Here is a 12,250-nt window from a genome sequence, read left to right on the forward strand (position 1 = left end):
GGTCTACCATCTCCACCATCATCCAGTTTAGTCATCCAACAAGAAGAAATGAATATGAAATTACAGCAATAAGGAATGCAGGAAAGATTGGGGCTGAAGACCTTAAGTGCTTGCGTGCCTGCTTTTTGCCCACTGATCAGATAACCAGAACTACCTGCATTATCTATCAAGTATGGGGTTTTTAAAATTATTTTTACCTAAAGACATGTCTTTTTGGTAATAACAAAAGTTGTTGTTGTTGTTGTTGTTGTTGTTGTTGTTTGTTTGGTTTTTCTTAACATGCCTTTAAAAGCTCTGAAATTGGTTCATACGTTCTCAAGTTGAGATTTTTAAGCACTACATTTTTAATTTGTAATAAAAGTTTACAACTTGATTTTTCAAAAATGTCAACCAACTGCAAGCATTAATTAATAAAAGTCTTAAATAATAATAAAAAATTTAAATTAAATCAAATGGGATGTTAACACCATATAATACAAAAAAGAAGTGAGGTTCGAAAATTCCAAGTTCCTTTTGTGATGCCACGTGTCACCTAACTGGTAACACAACTTGATTGCAATCTGACTCTGAAGCTTTTCTTCATTCCCAGACATCTTATTGTTGTTGAAGTCCTAGATTTTTAAAGTATAAATGTTTTTAGGAATAAAGCTTTGGTAGGCAGGAAATTCTGCTGAAGCTGTTTCTGGGCAACTTGACTTTGCCAGGGCCTTTGCACTGATTGTGTTAATGGCCGCCTCCTCTCCAGATTTAGGGTTATGGATCACCTGTAACCACCTGTAACCTGTACAACAAGCTGAAGGAGTATTTGCCTAATATCCAATCCACAGAATTTATTTCAAAAATGGTGAGCTTCACTAAGGTGATAGCAGCAGCCAGTCCACAGGCTGATCAACAAAATTTTGTCTTTGATCCATGGTTTCTGCTCCTTGGAGTCTCACAAGGTACATTCTGCCACTGCTGGACCTAGAATCATAGTCTCCTTTCCTGCCAGCCTTCTCACCCTGCCAAACTTATCATATCTAATTATTTGACATCATAGATATTATCAATCCCTAGGCCTCTCTAGCTTTCTGCTCTTGCAACTCCTTTTACATTGTTTTTGTCACCCAGCACAGAACCCATACAGAAGCCATCACTCTATTCTCTTGGAAATACTTTCAGTTCACTTCTTGGTCTTCCTATCTCACCTACCAAGCTCTCTTAGTACAGATCTAAGATGAGAATTTTAGTACAAATAATTTATTTGGGGAACAACCCCATGGAAAACTGGTAAGGAAGAAAGGACGTAAGGTGGAAAAGGGAAATAAGATAGAATGTTTGCAAAGATAACCATCAATAGTTCCTCAAAGCCTTGCTCTAGCATGCTGCTCTTCCCATCAAGAGGCAGAGTTTGTTTCCTGCACTCTTGAATCTGCACTGACCATGCGCCCTTTTTTGAACAATAGATTGCAGCAGAAGTGATGTTACGCTAGTTCTAAGCCAAGGCTATAAGAGTCCTGGTAGCCTCTTCTTTTGCTTTCCTTGGATGCAGATCCATGTAAAGAAGCTCAGGCTAGATTAGTGAATGATGAGAACCAATGGGAAGAGAGAGGCCCAGACTGACCCCAGACATTCTACACATTGCACTGAGGCCCAAAACCCGTAAGTAAAGCCATCATAGTCATTCCTGATCCAGACAGGCAGGCTTCCAGTCAAGTGCAACTACATGAGTGACCCAAGCTATTACTAATCTAAGCCTGGGCACACCAAATATTGGTAAAAAAATAACATATCTTTGTTGTTTTAAGCCCCTTTGTTTCGAGGTAGTTTGTTACATTGCCATAAATGAAATGGGGACAAAGTCAATAAAGGGTGCAATTACTAAGCAAGTTACCGCTATGGGAAATGAGTTTAGTCCTACTGGGATACTTCGGAAAACAGTATAGAACATGCTTCACAGTTATTCCATGTGAAGGGTAAGGATGCTAGTGTAATCCACTAACTTGCTAACAGTTACTTGCTTAAGTCTTCTTCTAGTGACAGTTACTATTTGGTACTTAAAGCCTGTCCAACACTGTGAGCCAAACCTGCTCAGCAGCCACAACAAAAAATGCCTTCAGGCAGACAGTCACAGTATCAGCAATAAGCAGTCTTCTGTGACAAGAGGTGAGTGGTGGAAGGAAACAGGAAGAGCATCAACATAGGTGAAAACCCAGGCCTAGAACAGTCCAGCTATCTGCTTTCTCCACTCCTAGAACTGCAACAGCTAAAGTGGGTCACATACACTCACAGATTATAACCACTACACATCTATAGCTTCTAAGCTTAGCTGGGCCCCAAATGTTGCTTAATAATCCTTCCATGTTTCCCTAATTATCTGTTTACTTTAGTATATTTTACATCTATTTCAAATTTTCCCACTTTTATTAAATCTCCTATTCCACCTACCCCGTCCCCTTCAGTATCAGCAAAGCAATCTGCTCTCTATCCCAATGTGAAAATAAAGATCATCAGATCAATTTTTTGCTACCTCACTTGCACTGCATTCATAACCATCCTTCCTCCCTTCCCTACTAATAGCACAGGAAAGGGTCAAGGTAAATGCACCATTAATCTGGCACCTCTCCTGGAACACCCCACCTTAGAATACAAGAACCCCTTATATGCTTGCCTTTTTTGTCTCTCTTATATCCCTAATGCATGAATCTCATCGAGTTATTGATCTGTTGAAACCCTACACCTATGGGTCTTTGCACCAAGCACTGTTCCTACTGCCTAAAATGTACCCTTCCCCAACTTTCCCATTTCTAGACTCTTCCCTGGCAGAGTCCTCTTCATCTTTTAGATCTCAACTTAGCTGCGACCTCTTCAGGAAAGCCTTCTTTACTTTGCTGCCCACCATTCCTCAAATCTATGCTTACCTCTGCCACAGCACTTTGCTCTTTTCTGAAATTGCTCATTCCTTTTTCTGATATCCTTTTCCTCCTCCTTTACCTCCCACTGAAAATAAGCTCCTCCAAATCAGGTATTTACCTTATATATTTTTTAACCATAGTATCTGTGCCTAGAACATACTTGGGGATTAACAAATAGCACCAAATTTGAATAAATAAATCAATCATCTCTTTTCCTTAAGTTACTTTCCAGAGTAACTTTAGTGGAAGCTGCAGGCAAGATTTATGTGTACTGTGGCCCTTCCTCTTTCTATCCTCTTTTTTCTTTTTAACATTCTAAGAGGTATCATACAGGTCATGATAAACTGAGTCTCTTCTAAATTTGCATGTAGTGAAAAATGACAGGTCAAAATGCATTTGCTTAGAAGCTCAGAAATCCATTGTTCAGTTAAAACTTGTTGCCTTGTTACAATGTTATGACAAAATAGGCTTCCATATTGACTTTTAACATATAATTGTTAATTATCATCACCAAAGTTTCAAAATTTCTTCAGTTTTAAAAAGATTTTCATAGGCAAAAATGCATATAGTACTTGTATACTCACAGTGAGCTTATTTAGTAATATGTGTGTAGAAATGTAAAACAGCTTTCTGTTTTATGGTCAGATTTGATATGCCTATAAAAATTAGTTTTTATAGATATGGTTTCTACTTTCATCAAAAAATGAGCCATCAACTTTAAGACAAATGAAAAAATCAATTTGGGTCATGGTAATTTCTAAGCCCTACTACATAGTCCTAGAATTTGTTCTTAAAGATCAGACTCTCTGCGAAAGACTTTGAAACAAAGAACGTATACTTTGTCTCCTCCCTACCATGTTCTTGGCAACTAGGGAATGTGGGACATTTTAAGTCTTTAAGATAAAATTAATCACACTGATTTAGAACAACTAAAATCTTGTCAAAGTAATTCCTACCTTCTCCCTTCCCCACCACGTTACCTTTAGGAAGAGGAGACACACTTGAGGAAGCTCTTAAAGGCTGGTCTTCAGGGAAATAAAGACATTGAAATTCCACTCCAATTATTTTTTATTTCCTGCCACCTTGAATCCAGAATACATGTTACATTATGAAGTGTTATATTCTTGACTCAAAACATCCTTCCAATTAAAATTTTCTTTTTTAAAAAAATTATGTTAAAGCAAAAATGCAGAAAAGAAGGGTAAATAAGATTAGTAAACCATCTGAAAATTATTGCCTTTTGTAAACTTTGGTAAAATGTATGAAGCAGCATGTTTTCCAGTCTGCTTTCTCGGACTGTAGATACCTGGGACATAATTCAGTTTGCCATCCCCTGTTCCCAGATCAGCTCAGTCTTTGTTCAGCTCCATCTTCAATCTGGCATATAATTACTTCTTCAGCTCCTGTGCTATTTGGTTTTAAGCACCTCTTACCCCCAAGGCCTCATGGCTCTAAGGGCTTGTTGAATTTAAACAAGCACATTTAAATCTTTGTCTTTAAATGAGTAAAATAAAAGTCTTAACACCTAACGCAGAGTACTCTTCTATCCACCTAGACTCTGAATGTGCATGTTATAATTGTCTACCAGATCATAATGAGCATCTATCCATCCTCAAAATCAGAGAAAGGAGGGCTCATTCTAGAGGTAAATTTACAATAAATGACTTTATTCTTGATTAGCTATGTGTGTTTGGGGACACAGAGATTGGCACCGGCATAATTTAACTACCTGATAGGAATCAGTTGATCAGGGACACCTTGGAAATAAAGGTGGAAAAACGACAGTGGAGAAAAACAAAAGAAAAAACAAAATTGTTAAAATAAATTAATAAAATACAACTTAAGGAATTTTAAGCTTTACCTCTCATCCAAAAAACACTGCAAACTCATACACAAACTCATACACACTCACACTGATGCATGCACACATGCATGTGCACACACACATGTGCAATATAATCACAGAAATGTTAAAACTATTTGTCTTTCCTGAGAGTCAGGAGATGGTGGATTCTACCACTACTGCTGCTGGCAAATCATAAATACCATCTATGATTTTAGTTTAGCCTGAGTAAATGAGCAATCATTATATTTCTTCCACATACATACTTTACTCAAAAAACTGGTAGATAAGTATTGAATGAGACCCTCATTGAAATACACTGTCAAAAATGCCACAAAAAAAGTATTATAACTATTAATTATAAGTCAAGTTTTTTAATGAATGAATAAATTAGTAAAACAAATAAATTTTAATAGATAGGAGAATGGCACGAACCTGGGAGGCAGAGCTTGCAGTGAGCTGAGAATGTGCCACTGCACTCCAGCCTGGGCACAGAGTGAGACTCCGTCTCAAAAAAAAAAAAAAAAAAAAAAATTAAAATTAAAATTAAAAATTAAAAATTAAATAAAATAAAAAATTTGTTTAAAGTTCTGTATAGATTCTGGATATTAGCCCTTTGTCAGATGGATAGATTGCAAAATTTTTTTCCATTCTGTAGGTTGTCTGTTCACTCTGATGACAGTTTCTTTTGCTGTGCAGAAACTCTTTAGTTTAATTAGATCCCATTTGTCATTTTGGCTTTTGTTGCCATCACTTTTGGTGTTTTAGTCATGAAGTCTTTGCCCATACTTATGTCCTGAATGGTATTGCCTAGGTTTTCTTCTAGGGTTTTTATGGTTTTAGGTCTTACGTTTAAGTCTTTAACGCCCATCAATGATAGACTGGATAAACAAAATGTGGCACATATATACCATGGAATACTATGCAGCCATAAAAAGGATGAGTTCATCTCCTTTGCAGGGACATGGATGAAGCTGGAAACCATCATTCTCAGTGGACTAACACAGGAACAGAAAACCAAACAACGCATGTTCTCACTTATAAGTGGGAGTTGAACAATGAGAACACATGGACACAGGGAGGGGAACATCACACCCTGGGGCCTGTCTGGTGGTTGCGGGGGGCGGGTATGGGAGGGATAGCATTAGGAGAAATATCTAATGTAGATGACAGGTTGATGCGTGCAGCAAACCACCATGGCACGTGTATACCTATGTAACAAACGTGCATGTTCTGCACATATATCCCAGAACTTAAAGTATAATAAAAAAATATATTCTAGAAAAAAAAGTTGCATCTGTATTGAATATGTACAGACTTTTTTCTTCTCATTATTCCTTAAACAATACAAAAAAGAAAGTTTCAGCTAGGTTAGTAGGGAGTCCCTGAACCAGAGTTACCCATTAGAAGAATCTAGTGTTGGGCAGCAATGTCCTGGATCTGGTATTCCTGACACGTTCAGTCACTGGGTGGAAGCAGCTCCAAAGAAGGATGGTTTCGGTGTGAATGTTGTGGTGGATCCACAGGTATAGCAGCTGGAGGCTGTCAATTATGCTCTCTACAAAAGCTCCTCTTGAAAACAGAGCTGAGAAAGACACCTGCATGACCACTACATATGACTTTATTCCAGTTCTAGGAATCTATCTCAAGGAAGCAATCTAAACACCAAAACAATAATGATAAAAAGCTTTATGAACAAAGATGCTCATCACAGTCTTTTAAAAAATAATTGAAAGGTAGAAACAATTTAAATGTGCAAGCATAAGGATTGGTTAAGTAGCTATAGTATGTCTACTTTACCAAAAATGCTGTGGTTATTACAATGGAAAAATACTTATATTTTAAGTAAAATTGAAAATAGAGATAAAATATGGTATAACTTTTAAAATTCAAGGCTTTGAAAAGATACATATTTTAAGACTGGCAGAAAGTAAACCAATATGGTAGTAATAGGAAGTTTTTTTTGCATTTTTGAATTTTCCAAATTTTCTTTATTAAAATGTATGACCATTAGCTGAGGGAAGGAAGCATTCAAAATAAAAAGGTGAAAAAGCAAAATAGTTAAAATGATTTAGAGTCGAAGTGAGCAGGGAAATACGAAGCTATAGAAGAGAAAACAAAGAACTTAAAGTATAATAATAATAATAAAAAATCTGAAGAATACTGTCTTAATAATTATGGGACGAGGTGTGGTGGCTCACTCTTACAATACCATCACTTTGGGAGGCCCAGGCAGGAGGATTACCTGATGAGCCCAGGAGTTCAAGGCCATAGTGAGTGATTATCATGCCACTGCACTCCAGACTGGGTGACACACCAAGACCCAGTCTCTAAAAACAAATTCTGGAAAACAGCTTCATGGCTCCAACATAACACTGAACAAAGCCAAAGATGGGAAAGGAAAAAGGAATGGTTTTATTTTAATTGTTGTATTGGGTTTCTAAATGAAAACTGATGTTTCATATGCTCTTCTATGACTATTCAGTATAGGTGTTTCACCATCATTGTAAGGAGTATCTTCTGTATATGTAGGTATGTGTGTGTATTAGTGTATTCATTTTTCAACAGGCGATTGAACAGTTTGAGAGTAACCATTTGCCAGGTACTGTGCAAGCAAATCAAAGGTCACAGTGTAAAATGAGAAAGGGTATGTTTTGGCCCTCTATTCTAGAATTGTTTATAGAAAGTGCATAATTTAAACCCATATGTCCCATATCCTAAAGATACCTGTCCATTAAATACAGTGCATTTCATTGCCTTTTCAGACTCTCTTCACTGTGCACATTAGTGACAATGTAATTGCAATTTGATTAATTCATATAAACTAAGAAAGGAGGAATTATTCATTCATTTCTGATTTTCTTTTTTGGACCATGGAAAGTATCCTGAGTCCTACTATAGTCCAAACCCTCTCGGGGTAGACCTCTATTTGCTTAAAAGAACTAGTTTCATAGACTGCTGTCATGCACCCTAATTAGACAAATGTGTTTTCCAGGTCTATTTGAAGGACATTCTGATGTAATGCATACCTATCTTCTTAATCTTCTTATTCAGCTTATGCATATTTATTTTCCTTTAAAATCCATCAATAAATGATCTGTGATCTTTAAGTAATTAATTTAATGATTACATGAATTAAAATAATGCACATTGCTTTAAAGGAGTTAGTATTTTCTGTTTATGTTACGATATTGGCCTTGGGTAAATATCATCCATTGCCTGAATTTCATAATGGTTCAAGCATTTGAACCAAAGAGGTTCAACCATTTCCTCTTTGTAATTCAGTAAGTTTGTTCCAAAGGAGCCTATTGCTCCTCTACTCAACAATGAATGAAATGCATTCAGGGACCTTAGGGGACCTATTCTTAATAAGATGGAATCCTTTCCCAGTTTGCTAAATTCACTGAATTTATAACTCATTGTTACTGATGAAGGAATTAATCCAAGCCTATTACCAAATTGATCTAAAATCCATAGAGTGAATTTGGTGTCATTTTTAAAAAGAAGTAAAATAACAAAAATAAAAATACAAAGGATGTCAGTAAGTTACAGATAGGAGGGCATACCTCATATTTATCACCTGGCAAACTAGAGAAAAGTTTCATCGAAACTGTTTTATGCGTCTGTGCAGTGCTGAAGTCATCTGCTATCATCAGCACTAATAATGACAGGGATAACAATAATTGCTACATTTACATAACAGTTTTTACTTTGGGAAAAGATTTTCACATACATCTCTTCATTTGGTTCTTATAATGACTTTGAGTAACTAACAAATGTTTTACAAGTCTCATTTTGTGAAAGAGAAAATTAAAGTACAAAGAAGAGACTGACCTGACGATAACATTTAACTGGAGTTAGACTCCAACTTCAGGTTTTTAAAATGCTTTCAAATCAATAGAATTCATGATTTGCAATGTTTTCCCAAATTCTGTAAAAACACACTTTGAACCATAAATTTTCATCAACCATAACAGGCAACTGGTAAGCAGGCATGTGATAAACAACTGAGATGTCAGAAAGAAAGATATGTCTCTGATGAGCAGGGCAAAGTGAATGTAAGTCAAAAGGTACCTAAAGACTATAGCTTCTGGAATAATAAATTGGTAGTTTTATTTTTCATTTGTTGTTTCAGAAAGTGTTTAACTTTTGATACTATCATCACTGTAAAATATAATAGATTATTAGTAACAATAAATAAATATCCACGTTGTCCAAATAGGTGTGCTTATCCAGGTCCACACTGTTCAAGTTTTATTAAAACTGTTTCATTTTAACCAGGTTCCCAGTATTGCATCTCCTAAGACAAACACTGATATTTATCTGCGGATGATTGTTTTACTAACCAACTATTACATTATGCACGGTTTATCACATTACCCAGGGAGGTGACAATATTTCAGGAAAAAAATTAACAAATCAAAATAACTTTGAAAACTGTTTATATCCCATGTACAAAAGTACTGTCTATGCCTAGTTATTCACTACTATCACAAGATATACATAAATCAGTTTTTAAATGATACTGACTTTCCCTTATAAATTCCTTTACCTATTGTGAAAGGAACCTAGCACCATTATGACACAGTTAAGCATTAGTCACAGTTTAATAAATAATTTAGTTATAGCATCCTAGTCTATCATTATTATTTGGATTCTCAGAATGCATGTAATTACCTAAATTAGAAAATTTCCTTTGTACCAGGGATAACCAACTTTCTTTTATAAATAATGTTATTTTTGGTGATTTTTCAATATCAGAACAGTATAGTTTTAGCTAGGGAAATTACTATAAGCATTCAAATAGAGATTAATCAATTTATATAAGGCAAATAAACTTCTTTTTGTACACTTAAATACTGAAAGAATAATATATACATTCAAATATTTGTAAGAAATTCATATAGAGGGGAATATAAAATACATATGGAAAAAGAGGTATGTCTGCAGAAGTTACTTTGTAAAGAAACATAGTGGTTAACTACCACCCTCCCTCAAATATCATGTCAATCAAATTAGCATCATAAGAAGAACTCCAGTTCTATTATGATAGAGTAGCTTATATCAAATCACCCCTCTCGTTGAGAAAAACTATTAAAGCTGAATAAAATGAAATTATTTCAAAAACTGTTTGAAGGCACCAGGCACCAACCAAAGTAATTTCAACTTAAAACTCAGTAGTCCATAAAGGAAGTAAATGCATTAAAGTAAGCCCTATGTTGTTTACTACTTTTCAAATTCAAGGCATTTGCTGTTTTCTAAGTAGAACAGCATGCGAGATGGTGTACAAAGCTCCAGATTAGAACATTAAGAAGTCTTGTAAAGAGAGGAGGGCACAAATTACACTTTGGAGCTGTCAACATAGCCAAGACATAAGGAATCGAGATCCTGAAAAAAATGTAAATGCAATGAGGTGAGGCCTGTATTCTTTTTCCACTTTTAACCCCTAAAACATTTCCAGTTCCTCTTTCTTGGAGTGAGAAAATCAAAAGACAAACAAGCGGAAAACAGCAACCTGAATACTAGGACATTAAAAAGAATATTCAGTAGTCTTATACCAACGAAGCAAAAAACTGGATTTTAGTGACAACTTGAAAAGCACCCAGAATTTTATTTGAACCTCTAAATGACTATTTATAAAACTAAGGGAAAACCATAACTAGAGTAGTCATCACAAAGATGGAAATCCAACTTCAAATTGTCTTAATCCCTGATTAGATTAAGGTAAATTACCTTTATTCTAATAATCTGTGAGGAGAAAATTAAACCTCCATGGAAACATACAATACCATACAAAACACTCTAAATTTTTAATATGTAAAAATCATCAAACACGCTAGGAATGAGGATCAAAGAACCAAACAGAGAAAAAATAATAGACAAAAACATAAATTCAAAAATGATACAGATTAAAGAATTATCAGACACAGTCTTTTAAAAGAAAACAGTGATAAATATGGTTTCAGTCGTAGAGGAAAAAGAGTGAGATTAATCAGAGAACTGGGATTTATATTAAAAACCCAAAGATTATTCTAGAACTAACAATAAAACAAAATTAATAACTCAATCACAGCCAGTTAGATACAACAGAAGATCTGATTTGTGAACTTGAAAATAGGTTAATAGAAAATATCCAGAACAAAACAAAGAGAGAAATAAGGATGATAACAAAAGAAGAAGTATTAGAGATATATAGGAACAGGTTAAAAATGTTTAACATACAAATATCTCTAGTCCCAGAAGGAAAGGGTAAGAAGAATAGGCAGAAACAAAATTCAAAGCAATAATGGCCAAGAATTTTCCAAAACTGGCAAAAGCATCAAGCCACAAATTCAAGGATGTCTACGAACCCCAAGCAGGATACACACAAAGAAACCAACTACAAAAAAAAAAAAAAAAAAAGCCTGTTTGTAAAACTATTTAAAAATAAACAATAATCAAAAAGGCAATCTCAAAATAGCCAGAAAAATAAAAATGCATTACTTTGTAAGGATTAGTAAGTTGGATAACTGATTGCTCACGAAAAACAACTGAAGCCAGAGAACAAAGTCATGATATCTTTAAAATGCTTTCAAAAAGTAACTATCAACCTAAGAAAACCAAACAACAACAAAAAACTAAATAACCTGATTAAAAAATGAGTAAAATATCTGAATAGACATTTCTCAGAGGAAGACATAAAAATGGCCAACAGATATGTGAAAAAATGCTCAACGTTACTAATCATTAAGGAAAAGCAAATTAGAACCACAATGAGATCACCTCGCACCTGTTAGGCTTCCTTCAAAAAGTTAAAAGATAGCAAGGGTTGGCAAGAATTTGGAGAAAATTAAACTCTTATACATTGTTGGTAGGAATACAAATTTGGTACAGCCATTATGAAAAACAATATGAAGACTCTTCAAAAACTACAAATATAATTACCATATGATCCAGTAATTTGACTTCAGGATATATATCCTAAGGAACTGACATGAGTATGCTGAAGAGATATCTGCTCTCCCACATTCATCGTAGCATTATTCACAATATCTAAGATACGGAAGCAACCTAAGTGGCATCAACATACAAATAGATAAAGAAAATGTGTTAAATACACACAACAGAATAATATTCAGCCTTAGAAAATAAAGAAATCCTGTCATTTACAACAACATATATGGACCTGAAAGATATTATGTTCTGTGAAATAAGCCAGGCACAGAAAGACAAATACTGCATGATCTCACTTAAGTGTGAAATCCAAAAAGGCCACAGATACAGAAAGCAAAATTGTGGTTACTAGAGGCTGAGTGATGGATGATGATGAAGAAGGGGGATATGTTATTCAAAAAGCACAAAGTTTCAGCTAGACAAGAAGAATAAGTTTTAGAGATCTATTGCACAGTATGATCACTATAATTTATAATAGTGTATTATATACTTTAAAACTGCTAAAAGTATACTTTAAATGTTCTTACCATAAAAACATGGTAAGTATTTGAGGTGATGAACGTTAATTAGCTTGATTTAT

General features: G+C 34.8%; 1 protein-coding gene across 10 annotated transcripts in view; it reads right to left on the reverse strand.

Annotated features, from left to right (window-relative positions):
- Positions 1–12,250, reverse strand: part of ZBTB20 (zinc finger and BTB domain containing 20) — an 821,902-nt gene that overhangs the window by 609,481 nt on the left and 200,171 nt on the right. Inside the window, exon 3 of one of the 10 annotated variants that reach the window (XM_031935145.1) lies at positions 3,875–3,976. The exons of the other annotated variants lie outside the window; for them this stretch is intronic. The gene's annotated coding sequence lies outside the window, so the exon portion shown is untranslated. The remainder of the gene's footprint in view (positions 1–3,874; positions 3,977–12,250) is intronic. 10 annotated transcript variants of the gene reach the window in all.

The sequence above is a fragment of the Piliocolobus tephrosceles genome, chromosome 2 (genome assembly GCF_002776525.5).
Source record: "Piliocolobus tephrosceles isolate RC106 chromosome 2, ASM277652v3, whole genome shotgun sequence".
In the NCBI taxonomy this organism is placed as follows: Eukaryota; Metazoa; Chordata; class Mammalia; order Primates; family Cercopithecidae; genus Piliocolobus; species Piliocolobus tephrosceles.